Source organism: Nerophis ophidion, linkage group LG11 (genome assembly GCF_033978795.1).
Source record: "Nerophis ophidion isolate RoL-2023_Sa linkage group LG11, RoL_Noph_v1.0, whole genome shotgun sequence".
Lineage (NCBI taxonomy): Eukaryota > Metazoa > Chordata > Actinopteri > Syngnathiformes > Syngnathidae > Nerophis > Nerophis ophidion.
In genome coordinates, this window is record NC_084621.1 from 26514217 (window position 1) to 26536609 (window position 22393).

Below are 22393 nucleotides of genomic sequence, written 5' to 3' on the forward strand. Positions count from 1 at the left end.
AGAGTCCATTCCATAGTGGATCTAACATAACAGTGAGAGTCCAGTCCATAGTGGATCCAACATAATAGTGAGATTCCAGTCCATAGTGGATCTGACATAAAAGTGAGAGTCTAGTCCATAGTGGATCCAACATAATAGTGAGATTCCAGTCCATAGTGGATCTAACATAATAGTGAGAGTACAGTCCATAGTGAATCTAACATAATAGTTAGAGTCCAGTCCATAGTGGATCTAACATAATAGTGAGAGTCCAGTCCATCGTGGATCTATCATAATAGTGAGAGTCCAGTTAATAGTGAATCCAACATAATAGTCAGATTCCAGTCCCTAGTGGACCTGACATAAAAGTGAGCGTCCAGTCCATATTGAATCCAACATAATAGTGAGAGTCCAGTCCATAGTGGATCTAACAAAATAGTGAGAGTCCAGTCCATAGTGGATCTAACATAATATTGAAAGTCCAGTCAATAGTGGATCTAACATAATAGTAAGAGTCCAGTCCATAGTGGATCAAACATAATCGTGAAAGTCCAGTCCATAGTGGATCTAACATAATAATGAGAGTCCAGTCCATAGTGAATCTAACATAACAGTGAGAATCCAGTCCATAGTGGATCCAACCTAACAGTGAGAGTCCAGTCCATAGTGGATATAAAATAATAGTGAGAGTCCAGTCCATAGTCGATCTAACATAATAGTGTGGAGTCTAGTCCCTAGTCGATCAAACCAAATAGTGAGAGTCCAGTACATAGTGGATCTCACATAATAGTTTGAGAGTCCAGTCCATAGTGGATCTAACATAATAGTGAGAGTTCAGTCCATAGTGGATCTAACATAATAGTGAGAGTCCAGTCCATAGTGGATCTAACATTATAGTGAGAGTCCAGTCCATAGTGGATCTAACATAATATTGTGAGAGTCCAGTCCATAGTGGATCTAACATAATATTGAGAGTCCAGTCGATAGTGGATCTAACATAATAGTGAGAGTCTAGTCCATAGTGGATCCAACATATGAGTGAGAGTCCAGTCCACAGTGGATCTAACATAATAGTGTGAGAGTCCAGTCCATAGTGGATCTAACATAACAGTGAGAGTCCAGTCCATAGTGGATCTAACTTAACAGTGAGAGTCCAGTCCATATTCGAATTAACATAATAGTGTGAGAGTCCAGTCCATAGTGGATCTAACATAATAGTGACAGATTCCAGTCCATAGTGGATCTAACATAATAGTTAGAGTCCAGTCCATAGTGGATCCAACAGAACAGAATGAGTCCAGTCCATAGTGGATCTAACATAATAGTGCGAGTTCAGTCCATAGTGGATCCAACATAACAGTGAGAGTCCAGTCCATAGTGGATCTAACATAATAGTGAGAGTGCAGTCCATAGTGGATCTAAAATAATAGTGAGAGTCCACTCCATAGTGGATCTAACATAACACTGAGAGTCCAGTCCATAGTGGATCTAACATAATAGTGTGAGAGTCCAGTCCATAGTGGATCTTACATAACAGTGAGAGTCCAGTCCATAGTGGATCTAACCTAACAGTGAGAGTCCAGTCCATAGTGGAACTAACATAATAGTGTGAGAGTCTAGTCCATATAGGATCTAACATAATAGTGTGAGAGTCCAGTCCATAGTGGATCTAACAGAACAGAATGAGTCCAGTCCATAGTGGATCTAACATAATAGTGAGAGTTCAGTCCATAGTGGAACAAACATAATAGTGAGAGTCCAGTCCATAGTGGATCTAACATAATAGTGAGAGTCCATTCCATAGTGGATCCAACATAACAGTGAGAGTCCAGTCCATAGTGGATCCAACATAATATTGAGAGTCCAGTCCATAGTGGTTCCAACATAATAGTGAGAGTCCAGTCCATAGTGGAACTAACATAATAGTGTGAGAGTCCAGTCCATAGTGGATCTAACATAATAGTGTGAGAGTACAGTCCATAGTGGATATAACATAATAGTAAGAGTCCAGTCCATAGTGGATACAACATAATAGTGAGAGTCCAGTCCATAGTGGATCTAACATAATAGTAAGAGTCCAGTCCATAGTGGATCCAACATAATAGTGAGAGTCCAGTCCATAGTGGATCTAACATAATAGTAAGAGTCCAGTCCATAGTGGATCCAACATAATAGTGAGAGTCCAGTCCATAGTGGATCTAACATAATAACAAGAGTCCAGTCCATAGTGGAACTAACATAATAGTGTGAGAGTCCAGTCCATAGTGGATCTAACATAATAGTGAAAGTCCAGTCCATAGTCGATCTAACATGATAGTGTGGGAGTCTAGTCCATAGTCGATCAAACCAAATAGTGAGAGTCCAGTCCCTAATCGATTAAACATAATAGTGAGAGTCCAGTTCATAGTGGATCCAACATAATAGTGAGATTCCAGTCCATAGTGGATCTGACATAAAAGTGAGAGTCCAGTCCATAGTGGATCCAACATAATAGTAAAAGAGTACAGTCGATAGTGGATCTAACATAATAGTGAGAGTCCAGTCCATAGTGGATCCAACATAATAGTGAGAGTCCAGTTCATAGTGGGTCTAACATAATAATGTGAGAGTCCAGTCCACAGTGGATCTATTATAATAGTGAGAGTCCAGTCCACAGTGGATCTAACATAATAGTGAGAGTCCAGTCCATAGTGGGTCTAACATAATAATGTGAAAGTCCAGTCCATAGTGGATCAATTATAATAGTGAGAGTCCAGTCCATATTGGATCTAACATAATAGTGAGATTCCAGTTCATAGTGGATCCAACATAATAGTGAGAGTCCAGTCCATAGTGGATCCAACATAATAGTTAGAGTCCAGTCCATAGTGGATATAATATAAAAGTGTGAGAGTCCAGTCCATAGTGGATCCAACATAATAGTGTAAGTCTAGTCCATAGTGGATCTAACATAATAGTGAGAGTCCAGTCCATAGTGGATCCAACATAATAGTGAGAGTCCAGTCCATAGTGGATCTAACATAATAGTGAGAGTCCAGTCCATAGTGGATCTAACATAATGGTGAGAGTCCAGTCCATAGTGGATCTAACATAAAAGTGAGAGAGTCCAGTCCATAGTGGATCCAACATAATAGTGTAAGAGTCTAGTCCATAGTGTTTCCAACATAATAGTGAGAATCCAGTCCATAGTGGATCTAACATAATAGTGAGAGTCCAGTCCATAGTGGATCCAACATAATAGTAAGAGTCCAGTCCATAGTGGATCTAACAAAATAGTGAGAGTCCAGTCCATAGTGGAGCCAGCAGGAGACCACCTCAAGCGGAGACGGGTCAGCAGCGCAGAGATGAAACCGCAGACTTTTTTGGGGCTCTGGGAATCCCTTATAAGCCGTACATACATGAGATGTAACCAATGTTATTTTAATTGTTTTAATTTCACTAATAATGAATTTTTGATCCAAATATGTATATACATACAGTTGTGATTAGAAGTTTACATACACTTGTAAAGAACATCATGTCATGGCTGTCTTGAGTTTCCAATCATCTCTACAACTCTTATTTTTGTGTGATAGAGTGATCGGAGCACATACTTGTTGGTCACAAAAAATATTCATGAAGTTTGGTTCTTTTATGAATTTATTATGGGTCTTCTGAAGGGGCGCCGGAAGTCGGCAGACCCGTCAGCAATCCTGTTCTGTATCCCTCTAAAAAAAAAATTCTGATCTTGAATAGGAATGTGCTGAAAACAAAAACTTACTCGGACACGGCATGAAGCGAAAACTTTTCATAAACTTAAAATCATACATGAAGCGAACAATGGCCGCCAGGCCGCCTGACTGGCAAAGACAGGCTTAAATAACGCCTCTGATTAGAGACAGGTGAGCGTTCCGAACACCAGAGGCAGGTGAAAACAATAAGTAGCCATGGCAACCACACCAAACTCAGGTGTCACAAACAGGAACTAAAACGAGTCTAAAGCTAACAAAAAATACAAAAACATGATCCAGACCACAGATTCCTTTGGCAAGTTTCACTGCAATAAGGCTTTTTCGGTAGCCCTCCATAAGCTTCTGGTTGAATTTTTTACCACTCCTCTTGACAAAATTGGCGCAAGTTTTCTGACATGGACTTGTTTCTTCATCATTGTCCACACGTTTAAGTCAGGACTTTGGGTAGGCCATTCTAAAAATCTTAATTCTAGCTATGATTTTTCCTTTCCTTTGCCTCTTTTGACGTGTGTTTGGGGTCATTGTCTTGTCAGAACACCCAACTGCGCCCAAGACCCAACATCCGGGCTGATGATTTTAGTTTGTCCTAAAGAATTTGGAGGAAATCCTCCTTTTTCATTGTCTCATTTACTCTTTGTAAAGCACCAGTTCCATTGGCAACAAAACAGGCCCAGAGCATAATACTACCACCACCATGCATGACGGTAGGTATGGTGTTCCTGGGATTAAAGGCCTCTCTGTCGGGATAGGGTGGTGACGAACCCCAAGGTGCAGGAAAACATGATTTAATGTCCAAAATTCAGGGGAAAAAAACACTAACCAGGAACCATGGAGCACGGACCAAGAACAGGCAAACTGGAAACAGGGAACAGGAACCAGCACACGAGGAACCAGAAGACAGCAAGATGCATACAGGACACAGCAAACAGCTACGATACTCCAGCACTGACTGCAGGGCGAGGCAGGTATAATAAACGGCCGGCTGATTGACACCAGGTGTGGCCAGGTGCCAATCAGCCGCAGCTAAGAGGAAACAGCGCTCAGGTAGACAAGCAGGAAACTGAACAAAAACAAAAGCGCTGACAGGAAATAAAACACAAAGAGAGGAAAAACCAAAACATTGCCAAACTGTCAGTGAGAAACCCTCCAAACATATTGCCGGGTATTGTGGCCAAACAGCTCAATTTTTGTTTCATCTGACACCACACGGACAACGATAAGACCGTCTGGAGGAGAGTTCTGTGGTCAGATGAAACTAAAATTTACCCAGCAATATGTTTGGAGGAGAAAAGGTAAGGCCTTTAATCCCAGGAACACCACGAATACTGTAAACGCATGGTGGTAGTAGTATTATACTCTGGGCCTGTTTAGCTGCCAATGGAACTGGTGCTTTAAATGGGACAATGAAAAAGGACGATTACCTCCAAATTCTACAGGATAACCTAAAATCATCAGCCCGGAGGTTGGGTCTTCAGTCACTTTCGGACTATGGAAGAGGTAGGATGCCCATGTGCTAGCTTCTGTATTTAATGCGAATATATTCTTTAAAATGTGTATAAATACAACATATTGTGCACATAATTCTATATGCAGCACTTTAGTAAAAAATATATTTGTCGAAATAATTGATTTTCTGTATATTGTGTGCAGAAAATAAACGCCCCCCTGGTGGTCGGAAAGGTTACCACATGTCTCTTTATTCAGTCCAAAGGACCAGCAAGACACAAAGAAGTGTTCATTTTGAGTCAGTGGTCAGCCCAGACCGGCAGCACAAAGTAAAAGTATGGCATTATTTAATAGACATTCAATCCAATCCAATCCACTTTATTTATATAGCACATCGGGCATCTGGTAAGGATGCCACCCGAACGCCTCCCTAGGGAGGCGTTTAGGGCACGTCCAACCGGTAGGAGGCCACGGGGAAGACCCGGGACACGTTGGGAAGACTATGTCTCCCGGCTGGCCTGGGAACGCCTCGGGATCCCCCGGGAAGAGCTGGACAAAGTGGCTGGGGAGAGGGAAGTCCGGGCTTCCCTGCTTAGGCTGCTGCCCCCGCGACCCGACCTCGGATAAGCGGAAGAAGATGGATGGATGGATGGATAAACAACAAAATGTTTCCAAAGTGCTGTGCAACAATATTAAAAACAGTATTCAAATACTATCCGGATCTCCACCAATGACTGAATAAAAACAAGAAAAACAAAAAAAGAAATACATATAAAACCAATTTAAAAACAATATAAAATAAATATGATTAAAAACATTTTTAAAGGGAAAAACCAATTAAAACCGTAAATAGAAATAATTAACATCAACATTAATTTAAAATAGTCTCATGTCTTTGGTCAAATTTTGAGTAAACACAATAACACATTTTTGTAAAGGTTATTACAGTTATAAATTGTTGTAAATCTGATGATGTAATCAATTTGAAGTATTGGATGCTTCATACAAAGTTGTTTAACAAAATAAAGTGGCTAATGTACTTTAATTAAACAAAAAAAAAAATATTACCAGCCCCAACACATTTTTATATCCAGTGACTTAGTTTTTAAACAAAAATATTTTGTAATAATAATAACAAAAATAAACAATATTGATCCAATCACTTTCTATCAGTGATACTCAAACCAGTGGTACGTGGGCTCCATCTGGTGGTACGCCAAAGAATCACTTGGTTAAAGTACAGTGTTTTATTTTTGTATATGTTCAAACACATTTACTGTTTAAACCGTGTGTAATGTTACTACGGACAAAAATATTAAATCTGCTTGTTAAATAAAACTTCTGCCTTGTTTTTAATGAATACCTAGGCCTACCGCACTACACGATTGTACTTTAATGTTGGTCATCATGGTGGTACTTGGAGAGCCAAGTGGTTTCTGAGGTGGTACTAGATGAAAAAAAGTTTTAAAACCGCCTTAGATGATATACAAAACCCAAAACCAGTGAAGTTGGCACGTTTACCATGAATTGATTAACGTGGACCCCGACTTAAACAAGTTGAAAAACTTATTCGGGTGTTACCATTTAGTGGTCAATTGTACGGAATATGTACTGTACTGTGCAATCTACTAATAAAAGTATCAATCAATCAATTGTGTGAATGGTAAATAAAAACAGAAAACAATGGTTTGTAAATCCTTTTCAATTGAATAGACTGCAAAGACAAGATACTTAATATTCGAACTGGAAAACATTGTTTTTTTTGCAAATATTTGCTCATTTGGAATTGGATGCCTGCGACATGTTTAGAAAAAAGCTGGTACAAGTGGCAAAAAAGACTGAAAAAGTTGAGGAATGCTCATCACTTATTTGGAACATCCCACAGGTGAACGGGCTAATTGGGAACAGGTGGGTGCCATGATTGGGTATAAAAGCAGCTTCCATGAAATGCTCAGTCATTCACAAACAAGGAAGGGGCGAGGGTCGTCACTTTGTGAGCAAATGTGTGAGTAAATTGTCAAACAGTTTAAGAACAACATTTCTCAATGAGCTTTTGCAAGGAATTTAGGGATTTCACCATCTACGGTCCGTAATGTCATCAAAAGGTTCAGAGAATCTGGAGAACTCACTGCACGCAAGCGATAATATCACGGACCTTGGATCTCTCAGGCGATACTGCATCTAAAAGCGACATCAGTGTGTAAAGGATATCACCACATGGGCTCAAGAACGCTTCAAAAAACCACTGCCAGTAACTACAGTTTGTCGCTACATCTGTAAGTGCAAGTTAAAACTCTACTATGCAAGGCGAAAGCCATTTATCAACAACACCCAGAAATGCCAAATATAAGATGAAAAGGATTTGCAAATTCTTTACAAATTGCAAAAAGTGCTAACTTAACTGGTTTTGGGTTTTGTACTCTGTATCAATAGCACAGACATCTGGATCGCTACCTTCGCGGTTATTTTCTTGCGTAATCCCACTCGCCGTGTGTGTAGTTTGCTTAAGTCATTTATTTTCCTCTAGGCAGTGATAATGGTACTTGTAAGAATCTTAGTATATTTCCCGCTATGCTGGTGAAGATTAGTATCTTAGAAGCGGCATAGCATGGTGGATAGACATACATTATATTGCAAAAAGTATTTGGCCACCTGCCTTGACTCACATTTGAACTTGGAAGTGCCGTCCCATTCCTAACCCATAGAGTTCAATATGACGTCAATATGATATGATGTCCTTTCACTGGAACTAAGAGGCCAAGCCCAACTCCTGAAAAACAAACCCCACACCATAATTCCTCCTCCTGATTTTATACACCCGTTACCAGGCCAAGTGATTAGGACACCTGATTCTGATCATTTGGATAGATGGCAAATACACACTGCAGGCTTACACAGAAACATGCATAAAAAAAAAATACACGCCACACATACACCCCCCAACGCCCTCGACGCAAATCCCATAGGGGTGATGAATGAATGATCAGCGCCTGAGAGCTGCAGCCGACCACCATGACCCCGCACTCCCTCCCCTCTGTTGCTAGATATCTTGAGATGTACGTTGTAAAATGTATATGTGCTTTGCTATGGAAGTTTTTTCCCACTCCAGACTTGGCCTCCTTAGGAGCCAAGTCTAGATTGTATTTTTTTACTCATCCTTCCCCAGCATTTTACCTTTTTCGCCATTTTTTACGGGACGTCATCAGCGTTCCTGTTTTGTAACCCTGTGTGGAAGCTTCTTGCTTCAGGGTTCTTCGGATCGCCAGTTACCCACATGACAGCAGCGTGCATAGTGTGATACAAGGATTTTATTTTTCAATAAATGTCCCTTTTCTTGCTTTTTAGCCATTGGGTTATGACTGTCTTCTCCTTCTCGCTCGAGCACATGAATGGTTTTCCCCAGAGTGTTGTCCGCCTTGTTTTTTGCTCTCGCTCTTACTCATGCCCCGTGTGTCACCAACCGCCATCTCCAACAACAACTGTGTATTACGGCTATGAGTTGTTGTTGTTTTTTTCCCTTGGCCTCAGTCTGGACCCCCTCTCCAGGGGCCCATGCTTAGACCAATTTTTTTATTATATTTTATTTAATTTTAATCTTCTATTTTTTTCTCCCATTCCCCCCACTTGTTTACCTGTATCTCACCTTTTTTGTAAAGGGCGCTGGAAGCCGGCAGACCCGTCAGCGATCCTGTTCTGTCTCCCTGTAACGTTTGTCTGATCTTGAATGGGATTGTGCTGAAAATTTTAATTGTCCTGAAGGAAACTCTAATGAAGGAATAAATAAAGTACTATCTAAACTAATCTAATCTAACAACAACAACCTTTGTCATTCCCGACCACTGCCTTTAACAGAGTGGCAGTTGATCAGACAAACACCCACAGCTGTGTCATCTACGCACCTGCCGCTAATCTCGAAGCCGGTCCAGACACGCCCCGCTTCGCCGCAAGCCAGGCCCCTCACAACCTGTACACTGTTTTTTTGTCTAATCTTGAAGGGGTTTGTGCTGAAAACAAAGTTTTGTTGTACTTGTGCAATGACAATAAAGACCTATCCATCTATCCAATGGGCCTGCACGCAAAGGCAGTGCCTTGATGGTTTATTGGCGCTCTGTACTACTCCCTACGTCCGTGTACCACTCCGTACAGCAGCCTTTTAAAAAGTCATAAATTTCACTTTTTGAAGCCGATACCGATCATTTCCATCCATCCATTTCATACCACTTACTCCCTTTGGGGTCGCGGGGGTACACCCTGGACAGGTCGCCACCTCACCACACTATCTAGAACAGGGGTCCTCACACTTTTTCTGCAGGCGAGCTACTTTTCAATTGACCAAGTCGAGGAGATCTACCTCATTCATATTTATAATTTATATTTATTTATTTATGAAAGGGATATTTTTGTTGACAAGTTAATGGTGTTTAATGATAATACAATCATGTTTAACAAATATAGATTCCTTTCTTTCATGAAGACAAGAATATAAGTTGGTGTATTACCTGACTCTGAGGACTTGCATTGATTGGAATCAGACAGTGGTGCTGATATTGTCCGCATTTTCAAATGGAGGAGAAAAAAAGTCCTCCTTTCTGTCTAATACCACATGAAAGTGGTTGGATTTGGCATCTCAGTTGTCCAACTTGCAAACTCATTTTTAAACACTTTGTTATGTGAGTGGCATATGTGTGTGTGGCCCTTTAAGCAGGTGAGTGACGTTAGTGAGTGTGTGGGCAAGAGAGGAGAGGGAGCGGTCGTTGAGGGCGGGGGAGAAATACATTGGCATCAAACTCCGTAGCTTGCTAGCGTGCACAGGCAGGAAGAAGCAGGTCTTTTATGGTGAAGACAGGAACTGTGCAGTCGGTCTTTAGAGTTTTGACAGCACATACCGCCCAAGAGTGTTTTGAGATAAAAAGTGTTTCTCTCCGTCCTGTAAGTGATTTTTTTTCTTAATAATGAACTCACAGCAGCCAGCGTCATCTCACAAGATCCTTTTTTTAAATGCCTGGCTTGGGATTGACTGACACACCCTCCACGATCGACCGGTAGCTCGCGATCGACGTAATGGGCACCCCTGAACTACAAGAAGTAAAAGTCGTAGCAAGTGTAGCACCCCTACTGTAGGATAGCAGGTTAGTACAACAATTAAGATTACTAGGTTCTTGGCCGTATAGTTGAGAGACTCGAAATGAGACGTTTTGTACTTAGTGGACCACAGAACAGCTGCTGGCAAATTTATTGCACAATAATAACAACAAAACATGAACAGTGTGCTTTTAGAATTGAAAATACCCCCAAAAAATAAAATAAAATAGAAGGAATATCCCTTTTAAATTTGAATTCTACCCGGGTGGTACTGAATTGAACACTGTCTATATTCCTTTGTCGGGAATCCTTAGTTCTTTTATAATCCGTTATTCCATATTGATTCGGTTCGATACTTCCGACTCTGGTGGTAGATCAGTTCAGTTATAGGTCACTGCAGAGTGTGGAGACCGATGTAGCTGGCCACACCACATCCAAACGCTCCCTCTCCGCAGACTCTCACTCACTGGGACTGGCTCGCCATCATACTCAAGTCCAGCTTGGAACCAGACTTCAGGATCACACAAAAGAAAAATCTGCATATAGCAGTACAGAATGTAATCAATTAGAATACTCTTTTGACTCTTAGTTCTCTTTCATATGGTACCATATGAACTTCAATTTTAAATCAATAAACACAGTTACTCATTTTAACCATTTAGTCATGGACATATGAATACTGGTCGGTTCACACTGTACTCCATATAAGTCTGTAAGACTTTAACAGCAGCATCAAATCATGAAAACTAAAGTAGCTTCACTTCTTACTTAAGAATTTAATGAATGAAATGAGTTACATCCATTTAAGGATTTTTACCTTTATATCTTTAAATTATGAACCGTGAAATATCACTTTTTAAACCATCACAGAATAAAATAAAGGATTATTTAACTGAAATCACATTTTGGTCATCATGTATTATAATGCTTATCATTTTAAATGCATCAATAATAAATGAAATGTATCAACAGTTCCCCTTTAAGCAACATGACAAGGATGTTTTTAGCAGCATTGGAAAGAATGCAGCTCCTCTGCTCCTGCATGAGGTTGAACACAGTTACATCAAAAAAACCTCTCTTTTACACAAAACAAAAATACAATAAATGTATCCAACTGCAACATGCTAACATGTCACAAGGCACTATCCCAAGACATCATATTACTCCAATTGGTTTTGTACATATTAATTCTGTGTCTTGTTATCAGATTCCTCCCTTTAGCATTAACAGGGTGGCTAGGCTAACAGGCTTGCTAACAACAATGTACTGTAGGCCTCACTCACAAATTAACACTTACTGGAGTTCTCAGCAGCACAAAGCACAGCAATCCAACTCCCACTGGAACCCGGCTATCTTATGCTGCTTTTCCAACACTGGGTCACAGAAGTAACAAGTATTTTTAACTTTTAAACTTTGTTTTTGAAATACAATATGACTCATGTCTTCACTCTGTGACGTTCAGTGAAGAAGTGACTGGAATAACAAAGGCGCATGCGACCTCTACTGGCCAACATGTGAATAACATGCTGTGTTTAACCCGGTAGTGAACACATGACTTTGACACATAATAAATTAACATTTTAAGTGACCAAAGTGACTTTGGTACACCATAACTTAGAAATGAATAATAGGAGACTATATTAGTGACACTATATTTCCATATGGGTTACACAAGGTTTCCGTAGGTGAACCTACAGAAGGATCATTACCGGGAGAGAGAAACTCGGAAGTCTCAGGGCTTTGGGGTGGGTTTCGGCTCGCCTCTTGGCGCGCGTGGCACGGCGGGCTCCGTGGCCGACGGCGGGTTCTTGCGGACCGGAGGCGGCGCGTCCCGGAGGTGGCGCGTCCCGGCGGCGGCGTGTCCCGGCGGGCCAAGCGTCGGGGGTCGATACGCATAAGTCTCAGGGCCTCGTGGCGGGGAAGGGTGGAGGGCGGGTTTCAGCCCGTTCGCCCACACCACCACTTGGCGCGAGCGGCACAGGCCGGGCTCCGCCACTGACGGGCTGCAGCCCTTCGGCCGGCGGGGGGGGGCGGAGGGCAAGTTTTGGCGTGTTCGCCCGCCCTGCCACCTACCCCTTGGCGCGGGTGGCCCAGCGGGCTCCGCAACCAACTTCGGAAGACGGGTGCATCCCGGCGGGCCGCCCGCCTTTCGGAACCTTGAACCGGCATCCGCTTCCGAGCGGGGGGGTTTCAGGCACCCAACTCGCCTCCTTCCCAAGGAGGGAGGAGGGGGGTTTAATGTCTCCCGTCTACGCCTGCTCGCGAGTGGAGGCGGCAGCGCCCGGAACTCTCGAGAATGTGGCAACAGACAAAGCAAACTGAGACAACTCTCAGCGGTGATAACTCAGCTTATGCGTCGACGAAGGTCGCAGCAAGCTGCGAGAACTAATGTGAATTGCAGGGCACATTGATCGTCCAGACTTCGAACACACATTGCGGCCCCGGGGCCACGCCTGTCTGAGCGTCGCCTGAACCGATCATTTCCGATATTATATTTTAAAGCATTTATCGGCCGATAGCATCGGCAGTCCGATATTATCGGACATCTCTAATGGAAACGTATCTTTCGTGAGTACAAGCTTCATTTGCCAGGATCAAGTCTGAACGCGACGAATGAGAGATTACTGCATTCTGAAATTTTGCATCATTTTTGAAAACATTACCATGAAGGCAAATGCAAACATATTTGTGCACAAAAAGAACAATAGAATGACTTCCTGCCTGTGTGATCATTGCAGAAACAATCACAATAGAACACTGAGCTCCTCCTGGGCCAGCGGAGCTGCCATAAATCATCAGCTGTTTGTGCTTCACTGGGGGGAAAGAAAACATGGCTCTATTTGTTTTATTTATATATTTTTTCCACAGAGCGGATATTTGCTGATAGTTTGTTTTGGGTGGATTTTGGCAGCGGCGGCAGAAGTTTGTGTTTTGGGGGGAAAAAAACAAGTTGAAATGCAGTGCAGAGCAAAAGGCCAAAACAGAGCAAAACATGGAGGGGAGTCGTGAAACGTGGCAAGGTGGTGGTGGAGTGGGTTGGGGGGCGGGGGGGGGGGGGGGTTGTAAAAGTAAATCAACTAATTGCTGGCTGGCAATCACGTAACATTTTACAGAGCGTGACCACTTCTGGTTTTCGGTTGGAAGGAAAACATTTGGTGTGGCGACCGAGCAAGAGAGAATATTACAAGGAGTTCAGAACCAAATGTTCGGGCCGGTTATGCCAGAAAATAGCAAAAAAGTGACAGCATAGATCTCCTCGCCCTGAAGAAGAAGAAGGATATAAGGGCGGTAGACAGCTTGAATTATACGGTCGCACATACCTCCTTCCACACCAGGAAGCAATTTAAGAATCACTAAAGTATGCAATGCAATTTATTTTAGAGAGCACAATTCGTACAAAAGGCAATTCGACTAAAATTTAGAAACATCCATCCATCCATTTTCTACCGCTTTTCACTTACAGGGTGGCGAGGGGGTGGTGGAGCCTAATTCCAGCTACAATCGGGCGGAAGGCGGGATACACCCTGGACAAGTCGCCCCCTCATCCCAGGGCCAACACAGATGGACAGAAAACATTCACACACTAGAGCCAATCAACCTATCTCCAGGTGCATGTCTTTGGAGGTGGGAGGAAGCCGGAGTACCCGGAGGGAACCCACGCAGTTACAGGGAGGACATGCAAACTCCATACAGAAAAATCCCAAGCCCAGGATCGAACCCAGGACCTCTGTATTGTGAGGTACGCGTACTAACCCCAGTGCCACCATCCATCCATCCATTTTCTAGCGCCTAATCACTTCGGGGTCAAGGGGGGCGCTGGAGCCTATCCCAGCTACAATCGGGCGGAAGGCAGGATACACCCTGGACAAGTCGCCACCTCATCCCAGGGCCAACACAGATAGACAACATTCACACACTAGGGCCAATCAACCTATCCCCAGGTGCATGTCTTTGGAGGTGGGAGGAAGCCGGAGTACCCGGAGGGAACCCATGCAGTTAGGGGGAGAACATGCAAACTTCATACAGAAAAATCCCAAACCCAGGATCGAACCCAGGACCTCTGTATTGTGAGGTACGCGTACTAACCCCTGTGCCACCGTCCATCCATCCATTTTCTAGCGCCTATTCACTTCGGAGTCGAGGGGGGCGCTGGAGCCTATCCCAGCTACAATCGGGCGGAAGGCGGGATACACCCTGGACAAGTCGCCACCTCATCCCAGGGCCAACACAGATGGACAACATTCACACTCACATTCACACACTAAGGACTATTTAGTGTTGCCAATCAACCTACCCCCAGGTGCATGCCTGTGCAACCAATCATAATTAAATTATTAACAAAAAAAATTCTGCGGACTATGAAGCGTTTTCTATTCGGGCTCCAGTACTCTGGAATGCCCTCCCGGTAACAGTTAGAGATGCTACCTCAGTAGAAGCATTTAAGTCCCATCTTAGACTCATTAGTATACTCTAGGCTTTAAATAGACCCCCGTTTTAGACCGGTTGATCTGCCGTCTCTTTTCTGCTCTGCCCCCCCCTCTCCTGCATGGAGAGGTTATCAGGTGACCACAGATGAGGCGCTGGCTGTTCAAAGTCGGAACCTGGGGTGGACCACTCATATGCGCATCAGTTGGGGACGTCTCTGTGCTGCTGACTTGTCTCCATGCAAGATGATCCCCTGCAAAACTGGACCATGAGTGCCAGGTAATAAAGAAGCTGGTCGGAGCTCTTGGTCGAGTGGCTGGCTGCAGTCAGACCCATTTTAGAACTGTCTGATCTACTTTGTTTACAATAAATTTATCAACTATAGGTGTTTATTAATCGTTTTTATAATCGTCCATGTCCAAATTGTGATGCATCTAAAAATCAACTATTTCCCCCTTCTCTAGTCTGGACTCTGGGCACCAGCAGGAGACCAATCCCTGAGGTTCTCAGAGCTCTAGATTGTTCATACGGTTCTAACATGTCACTGTGCTACTTTGGCACAAGACCATGACAAGACTTGGAAACAAGGAGAGCTGATTTAAAGTCTGTTCTCTGAGCAAGAGGAAGCCAGTGCACTGATCTAAGCAGTGGACTAAAATGGTCGTATTTCCTGATTCTAGTCAGGACTCGGGCAGCAGCATTCTAGATGTAGTGCAGCTGCTTTACAGCTGGTTTAGAGAGCCCAGTGAGAAGGCTGTTACTTTGGACCAGGGGTCACCAACGTGGAGCCTCTAGAATTGAACCTAGGTAGGTGACCTCATCTTTCCTGGTGATAACAATGTCACTAACTTTAATGGTGAAAACACTGACTTTCTTAAGGTTGATTTGGGACCCAAATAGGATGGATTCCGTTTTACCTAAGTGTGTGGAGAGCATACATACATTACAACTATCTTCACTACAAGTTGTTATGGTAAACAAACATCAATCATTGACTTTGCTTTACTTATATTTTCGCCTCTCTGGACTTTATTTGACCGGTTTGTTGTGGACGAGCTTTAGCATTGGAGCACAGTCATGGTCATCCATATGGAATAAAGCACTTAGCTTTACTGCACGACGACTACTAAGCTTTTAAGTTTCTGCTGTTAAAACGACAACTAAGCGAAGTAGTTTACGGCCACAAGGTAGATTGAACCAACAATCACCCATCCATCCATTTATCTATGATTTTTCCTTCGCTTATCCGAGGTCGGATCGCAGAGGTCGCACCATAAATAGGGAAGCCCAGACTCCCCTCTCCCCAGCCACTTCAAGCTTTTCCCGAGCCAGCTGGGAGACATAGTGCCATAGTCTTCCTACCAGTCGGACGTTCCCTAAACACCATCCCGACCAGATGCCTGAACCACCTCATCCGGCTCCTCTCGATGAGAAGGAGCAGCGGATTTACTCTAAGTTCCGAACGAAAGACAGAGCTTCTCACCCTATTTTTAAGGTAGAGCCCCGCCACCCGACAGAGGAAATTTCGGCCGCTTGTGCCCGTGATCTTGTCCTTTCGGTCATAACCCAAAGCTCATGACCATAGGTGAGGATGGAAAGGTAAATCGACCGGTAAATTGAGAGCTTTACCTTCCGGCTCAGCTCCTTCTTCACCACAATGGATCGATACAGTGTCCGCATTACTGAAGACGCCGACCGAGCCGCCTGTCGACATCACGAGCCACTCTTCCCCCACTCGTGAACAAGACTCAGAGGTACTTCAACTCCTCCACTTTGGCAGGGGTCTCCTCCAAACCCGGAAATGGCACTTCACCCTTTTCTGGGCGAGAACCATCGACTCGGACTCGGAGACGCTGATTTTCATCCCGGTCGCTTCACACTCGGCTGCTAACCGATCCAGCGAGAGCTGAAGATCTTGGTCAGGTGAAGCCACCAGGACCACATCATCCTCGAAAAGCAGAGACATAATCCTGCAGCCACCAAACCGGAACCCCTCAAGGCCTTGACTGCGCCTACAAATTCTGTCCATAAAAGTTATGAACGGAATCGGTGACAAAGGGCAGCCTTGGCGGAGTCCAACCCTCACTGGAAACGGGTCCGACTTACTGTGCGGACCAAGCTCTGACACTGATCGTACAGGGAGCGGACCGCCACAATCAGACAGTCTGATACCCCATACTCTCTGAGCATTCCCCACAGAACTTCCCGAGGGACATGGTCAAATGCCTTCTTCAAGTCTACAAAGCACATGTAGACTGGTTGGGCAACTTCCCATGCACCCTCTGCCGAGAGTATTGAGCTGGTTCACAGGTCCACCTTCACTGCCGGCAATACAGACCAATGAATAAGTAACAAGTAACTATAAATAATATTTGTTTGCAAATTCACTGTTTATGAAAAACTTCCTTCAGGACTCTAAACTCCTCCCTATTTCTCGATTTGAACGGCTGCAACACCCGATAAACCGCACAGCAAAGCGACATTCTCAGCTCAAACTCTCCCCTTACAGTAGGGAAGGGATTCATATGGCCCCATTCCCGGGTGGATATCGCGTGATAGGAAGAGGTGGGGTTTAGTCATTGTGCAATGCAGTCTGCTGAAAATATTGGAAAGTGCCACTTTACACAGCAACTGGGTTGAAATTGCCCCTCAAAAAAAACAAACACACACTTTAAGATATTCATCATGCTACTTTTCGTCACGCTTCATGTGTCAGGTAAACACATGCACCAACGCGTCTTCCACTTGATTTATTGCAGGGCTCGAGCTTGTTTGCCCCGTCACATCACGTCATATGCGAGCCAGCAATTAAAGAGCCGCTCAAATATTTCCTGACATCTTTCCGAATCTTAAAAAAAAAAAAAAAAAAATACAACAGCAATCAAACATGTTTTAATGTGATTATGGCGGTACATGCAGGCATACTTGCCAACCCTCCCGGATTTTCCGGAAGACTCCCGAAATTCAGCGCCTCTTCAGAAACCCTCCTGGAACAAATTTTCTCCCGAAAATCTCCTGAAATTCTGGCGGAGCTGGAGGCCACGCCCCCTCCAGCTCCATGAAAACCTGACTCAGCAATGTTGTGACCGTCTTAAACAGGACAATACTGCCATCTACTGTACATAGAATAGAATAGAATGTAAATATATTCTACATATGTTCTACATTTAAGTGCAGTCAAGGAACATATGCATTAGGGAGTCTGTTCTGAAGCCCACCGTAAAGAGACGTAACTTCATCACGTCGCCTGGTTATTGACTCCAACCCAATATATTACACCATCGACGAGCAAAATGAAGAAATACGCTTGCAACTTCCAGAATGATTGGAAACAAGAATTGCAGTTTATCCAGGAGAGTTCGAAGGGGAAAGGGCATGTTGCCTGTAAATTTTGTAAAACAGACTTCTCCATTTAACACGGCGGCCGAACGGATATACTCAGTCATGAACGGTCAGCGAAGCAGAAAGCGTCCGTAGCGCAGCATCGTTCACAACCCAGTATTATGGGCCATCTCGCAAAATGGAGACCCTATGGTGTATCTTATGCTGAGACAAAGATGGCTATGCTGATAGCTGGAAGCAACATCTCGTTCTCATTTGCGGATGTCTACAACAAATCCGTGATATATTTTCCCGGATTCGGGGATCGCTCGCCAATATGCAAATGGCAGAACAAAGGTTACTTAAATGGTGAAAGGTAAGTGTTGTTGTTGTTGGGTTTTTTTGTAACTAGCCAGCACAGTACAGTTAGTAGAACAACTGTGTTTTTATTACTGTGTATTTGATAGGTGCCGTTGGAAATTCAACTATTTATTTTATTTATATGTATAATAAAATAAATATATATAGCTAAAATTCACTGAAAGTCAAGTATTTCATACACACATACATACATATATATATATATATATATATATATATATATATATATATATATATATATATATATATATATATGAAATACCCGAGTTGGTGAATTATACTCCTCCCCTCTTAACCACGCCCCCCCCACCACCACCACCCCCACCTCCCGAAATTGGAGGTTGGCAAGTATGCTTGCAGGACAAACTGAGCACTGCATCCTCTATTTGTTGTTGTTTTTTTGTCTTTGTTTTTCTTTTTTTTTCTTCCTCTCCTCAGAAGTCAACACCATTAAAAATGGATGCAAACTGCTCCTCTTGTCTGGTGTAATACGTCCGCCTGCGTAATGATAACAACACAGAACGTCTCGCTAATGACGACTCAGACTTAGGAGGCGAATCACATTAACGAGGAGGCTGGAAATGAACAGTTTTCGTACGAAAACAAAAAGGGAAAGACACCAAAAAGTGAGCTACCAAACAAATCAGTTAGCCGCCTGACTGGCAATTAAATCATTTTAATTGAGAAAAAAGAATGCTGCTTTAATTCATGTTGAAACACATTTATTCCCGAACGTTATGAGCATTTGGGAACTGTTGAGAGCGACCTATCGCACTAACTTTTGGTAATAAATGAGAGACAATGAGAGATTATCGTCACACTTCAACATCTCCGTCATGTAAATGCTGCCTCTTTGCCAGGTTAGCAATTGCCAACTGCCTTACCCTAGATAAATCATTGTACAATGGATATAAGAATGCATGTCAACTACAACGTGTGTTGCTCAGTACCGAGGTACTACATTACCCAGAAGGCTTAGCGCAGTAGACAGGAACCAGGAGGTTTATATTGCCACGCATTGTTGTCCCTGCTTCGTTTTAACGTTAAAGTACTAATGATTGTCACACACACTCTAGGTGTGGTGAATTGTGTCCTCTGCATTTGACCCATCCCATGGACTCTCACTATTATGTTACTCCACTTTGGACTGGACTCTCACTATTATGTTGGATCCACTATGGACTGGACTCTCACTATTATGTTACATCCACTATGGACTGGACTCTGACTATTATGTTAGATCCACTATGGACTGGACTCTCACACTATTATGTTAGATCCACTATGGATTGGAGTCTCACACTATTATGTTAGATCCACTATTGACTGGACACTCACTAATGTGTTAGATCCACTATGGACTGGACTCTCACTATTATGTTAGATCCACTATAGACTGGACTCTCACTATAATGTTAGATCCACTATGGACTGGACTCTCACTATTATGTTAGATCCACAATGGACAGGACTCTGACTATAATGTTAGATCCACTATGGACTGGACTCTCACACTATTATGTTAGATCCACTATGGACTGGACTCTCACACTATTATGTTATATCCACTATGGACTGGAGTCTCACACGATTATGTTAGATCCACTATTGACTGGACTCTCACTAATGTGTTAGATCCACTATGGACTGGACTCAGACTATTGTGTTTGATCCACTATGGACTGGACTCTCACACTATTATGTTAGATCCACTATGGACTGGACTCTCACACTATTATGTTATATCCACTATGGACTGGAGTCTCACACTATTATGTTAGTTCCACTATTGACTGGACTCTCACTAATGTGTTAGATCCACTATGGACTGGACTCTCACTATTATGTTAGATCCACTATAGACTGGACTCTCACTATAATGTTAGATCCACTATGGACTGGACTCACACTATTATGTTGGATCCACTATGGACCGGACTCTGACTATTATGTTAGATCCACTATGGACTGGACTCTCACACTATTATGTTAGATCCACTATGGACTGGACTCTCACACTATTATGTTAGATCCACTATGGACTGGACTCTCACATTATTATGTTAGATCCACTATGGACTGGAGTCTCACACTTTCATGTTAGATCCACTATTGACTGGACTCTCACTAATGTGTTAGATCCACTATGGACTGGACTCTCAATATTATGTTAGATCCACTATAGACTGGACTCTAACTATAATGTTAGATCCACTATGGACTGGACTCTCACTATTATGTTAGATCCACTATGGACTGGACTCAGACTATTATGTTAGATCCACTATGGACTGGACTCTCACACTATTATGTTAGATCCACTATGGACTGGAGTCTCACACTATTATGTTAGATCCACTATTGACTGGACTCTCACTAATGTGTTAGATCCACTATGGACTGGACTCTCACTATTATGTTAGATCCACTATAGACTGGACTCTCACTATAATGTTAGATCCACTATGGACTGGACTCACACTATTATGTTGGATCCACTATGGACCGGACTCTGACTATTATGTTAGATCCACTATGGACTGGACTCTCACACTGTTATGTTATATTCACTATGGACTGGAGTCTCACACTATTATGTTAGATCCACTATTGACTGGACTCTCACTAATGTGTTAGATCCACTATGGACTGGACTCAGACTATTGTGTTAGATCCACTATGGACTGGACTCTCACACTATTATGTTAGATCCACTATGGACTGGACTCTCACACTATTATGTTATATCCACTATGGACTGGAGTCTCACACTATTATGTTAGATCCACTATTGACTGGACTCTCACTAATGTGTTAGATCCACTATGGACTAGACTCTCACACTATTATGTTAGATCCACTATGGACTGGAGTCTCACACTATTATGTTTGATCCACTATGGACTGGACTCTCACTATTATGTTAGATCCACTATAGACTGGACTCTCACTATAATGTTGGATCCACTATGGACTGGACTCACACTATTATGTTGGATCCACTATGGACTGGACTCTGACTATTATGTTAGATCCACTATGGACCGGACTCTCACACTATTATGTTAGATCCACTATGGACTGGACTCTCACACTATTATGTTAGATCCACTATGGACTGGACTCTCACACTATTATGTTAGATCCACTATGGACTGGAGTCTCACACTTTCATGTTAGATCCACTATTGACTGGACTCTCACTAATGTGTTAGATCCACTATGGACTGGACTCTCACTATTATGTTAGATCCACTATAGACTGGACTCTAAATAATGTTAGATCCACTATGGACTGGACTCTCACTATTATGTTAGATCCACTATGGACTGGACTCAGACTATTATGTTAGATCCACTATGGACTGGACTCTCACACTATTATGTTAGATCCACTATGGACTGGACTCTCACACTATTATGTTATATCCACTATGGACTGGAGTCTCACACTATTATGTTAGATCCACTATTGACTGGACTCCCACTAATGTGTTAGATCCACTATGGACTGGACTCTCACTATTATGTTAGATCCACTATAGACTGGACTCTCACTATAATGTTAGATCCACTATGGACTGGACTCACACTATTATGTTGGATCCACTATGGACCGGACTCCGACTATTATGTTAGATCCACTATGGACTGGACTCTCACACTATTATGTTAGATCCACTATGGACTGGACTCTCACACTATTATGTTAGATCCACTATGGACTGGACTCTCACACTATTATGTTAGAGCCACTATTGACTGGACTCTCACTGATGTGTTAGATCCACTATGGACTGGACTCTCACTATTATGTTAGATCCACTATAGACTGGACTCTCACTATAATGTTGGATGCACTATGGACTGGACTCACACTATTATGTTGGATCCACTATGGACCGGACTCTCACTATTATGTTAGATCCACTATGGACTGGACTCTCACTACTATGTTAGATGCACTGTAGACTGGACTCTCACACTATTATGCTAGATCCTCTATTGACTAGACTCTCACTATTGTG

The 22393-nt window shown here is 42.9% G+C and overlaps 1 pseudogene; it reads left to right on the plus strand.

Moving 5' to 3' along the window:
* The first annotated feature begins 12563 nt into the window (after positions 1–12563).
* Positions 12564–12705, plus strand: LOC133562439 (5.8S ribosomal RNA; annotated as a pseudogene).
* The last annotated feature ends 9688 nt before the right edge of the window (positions 12706–22393 follow it).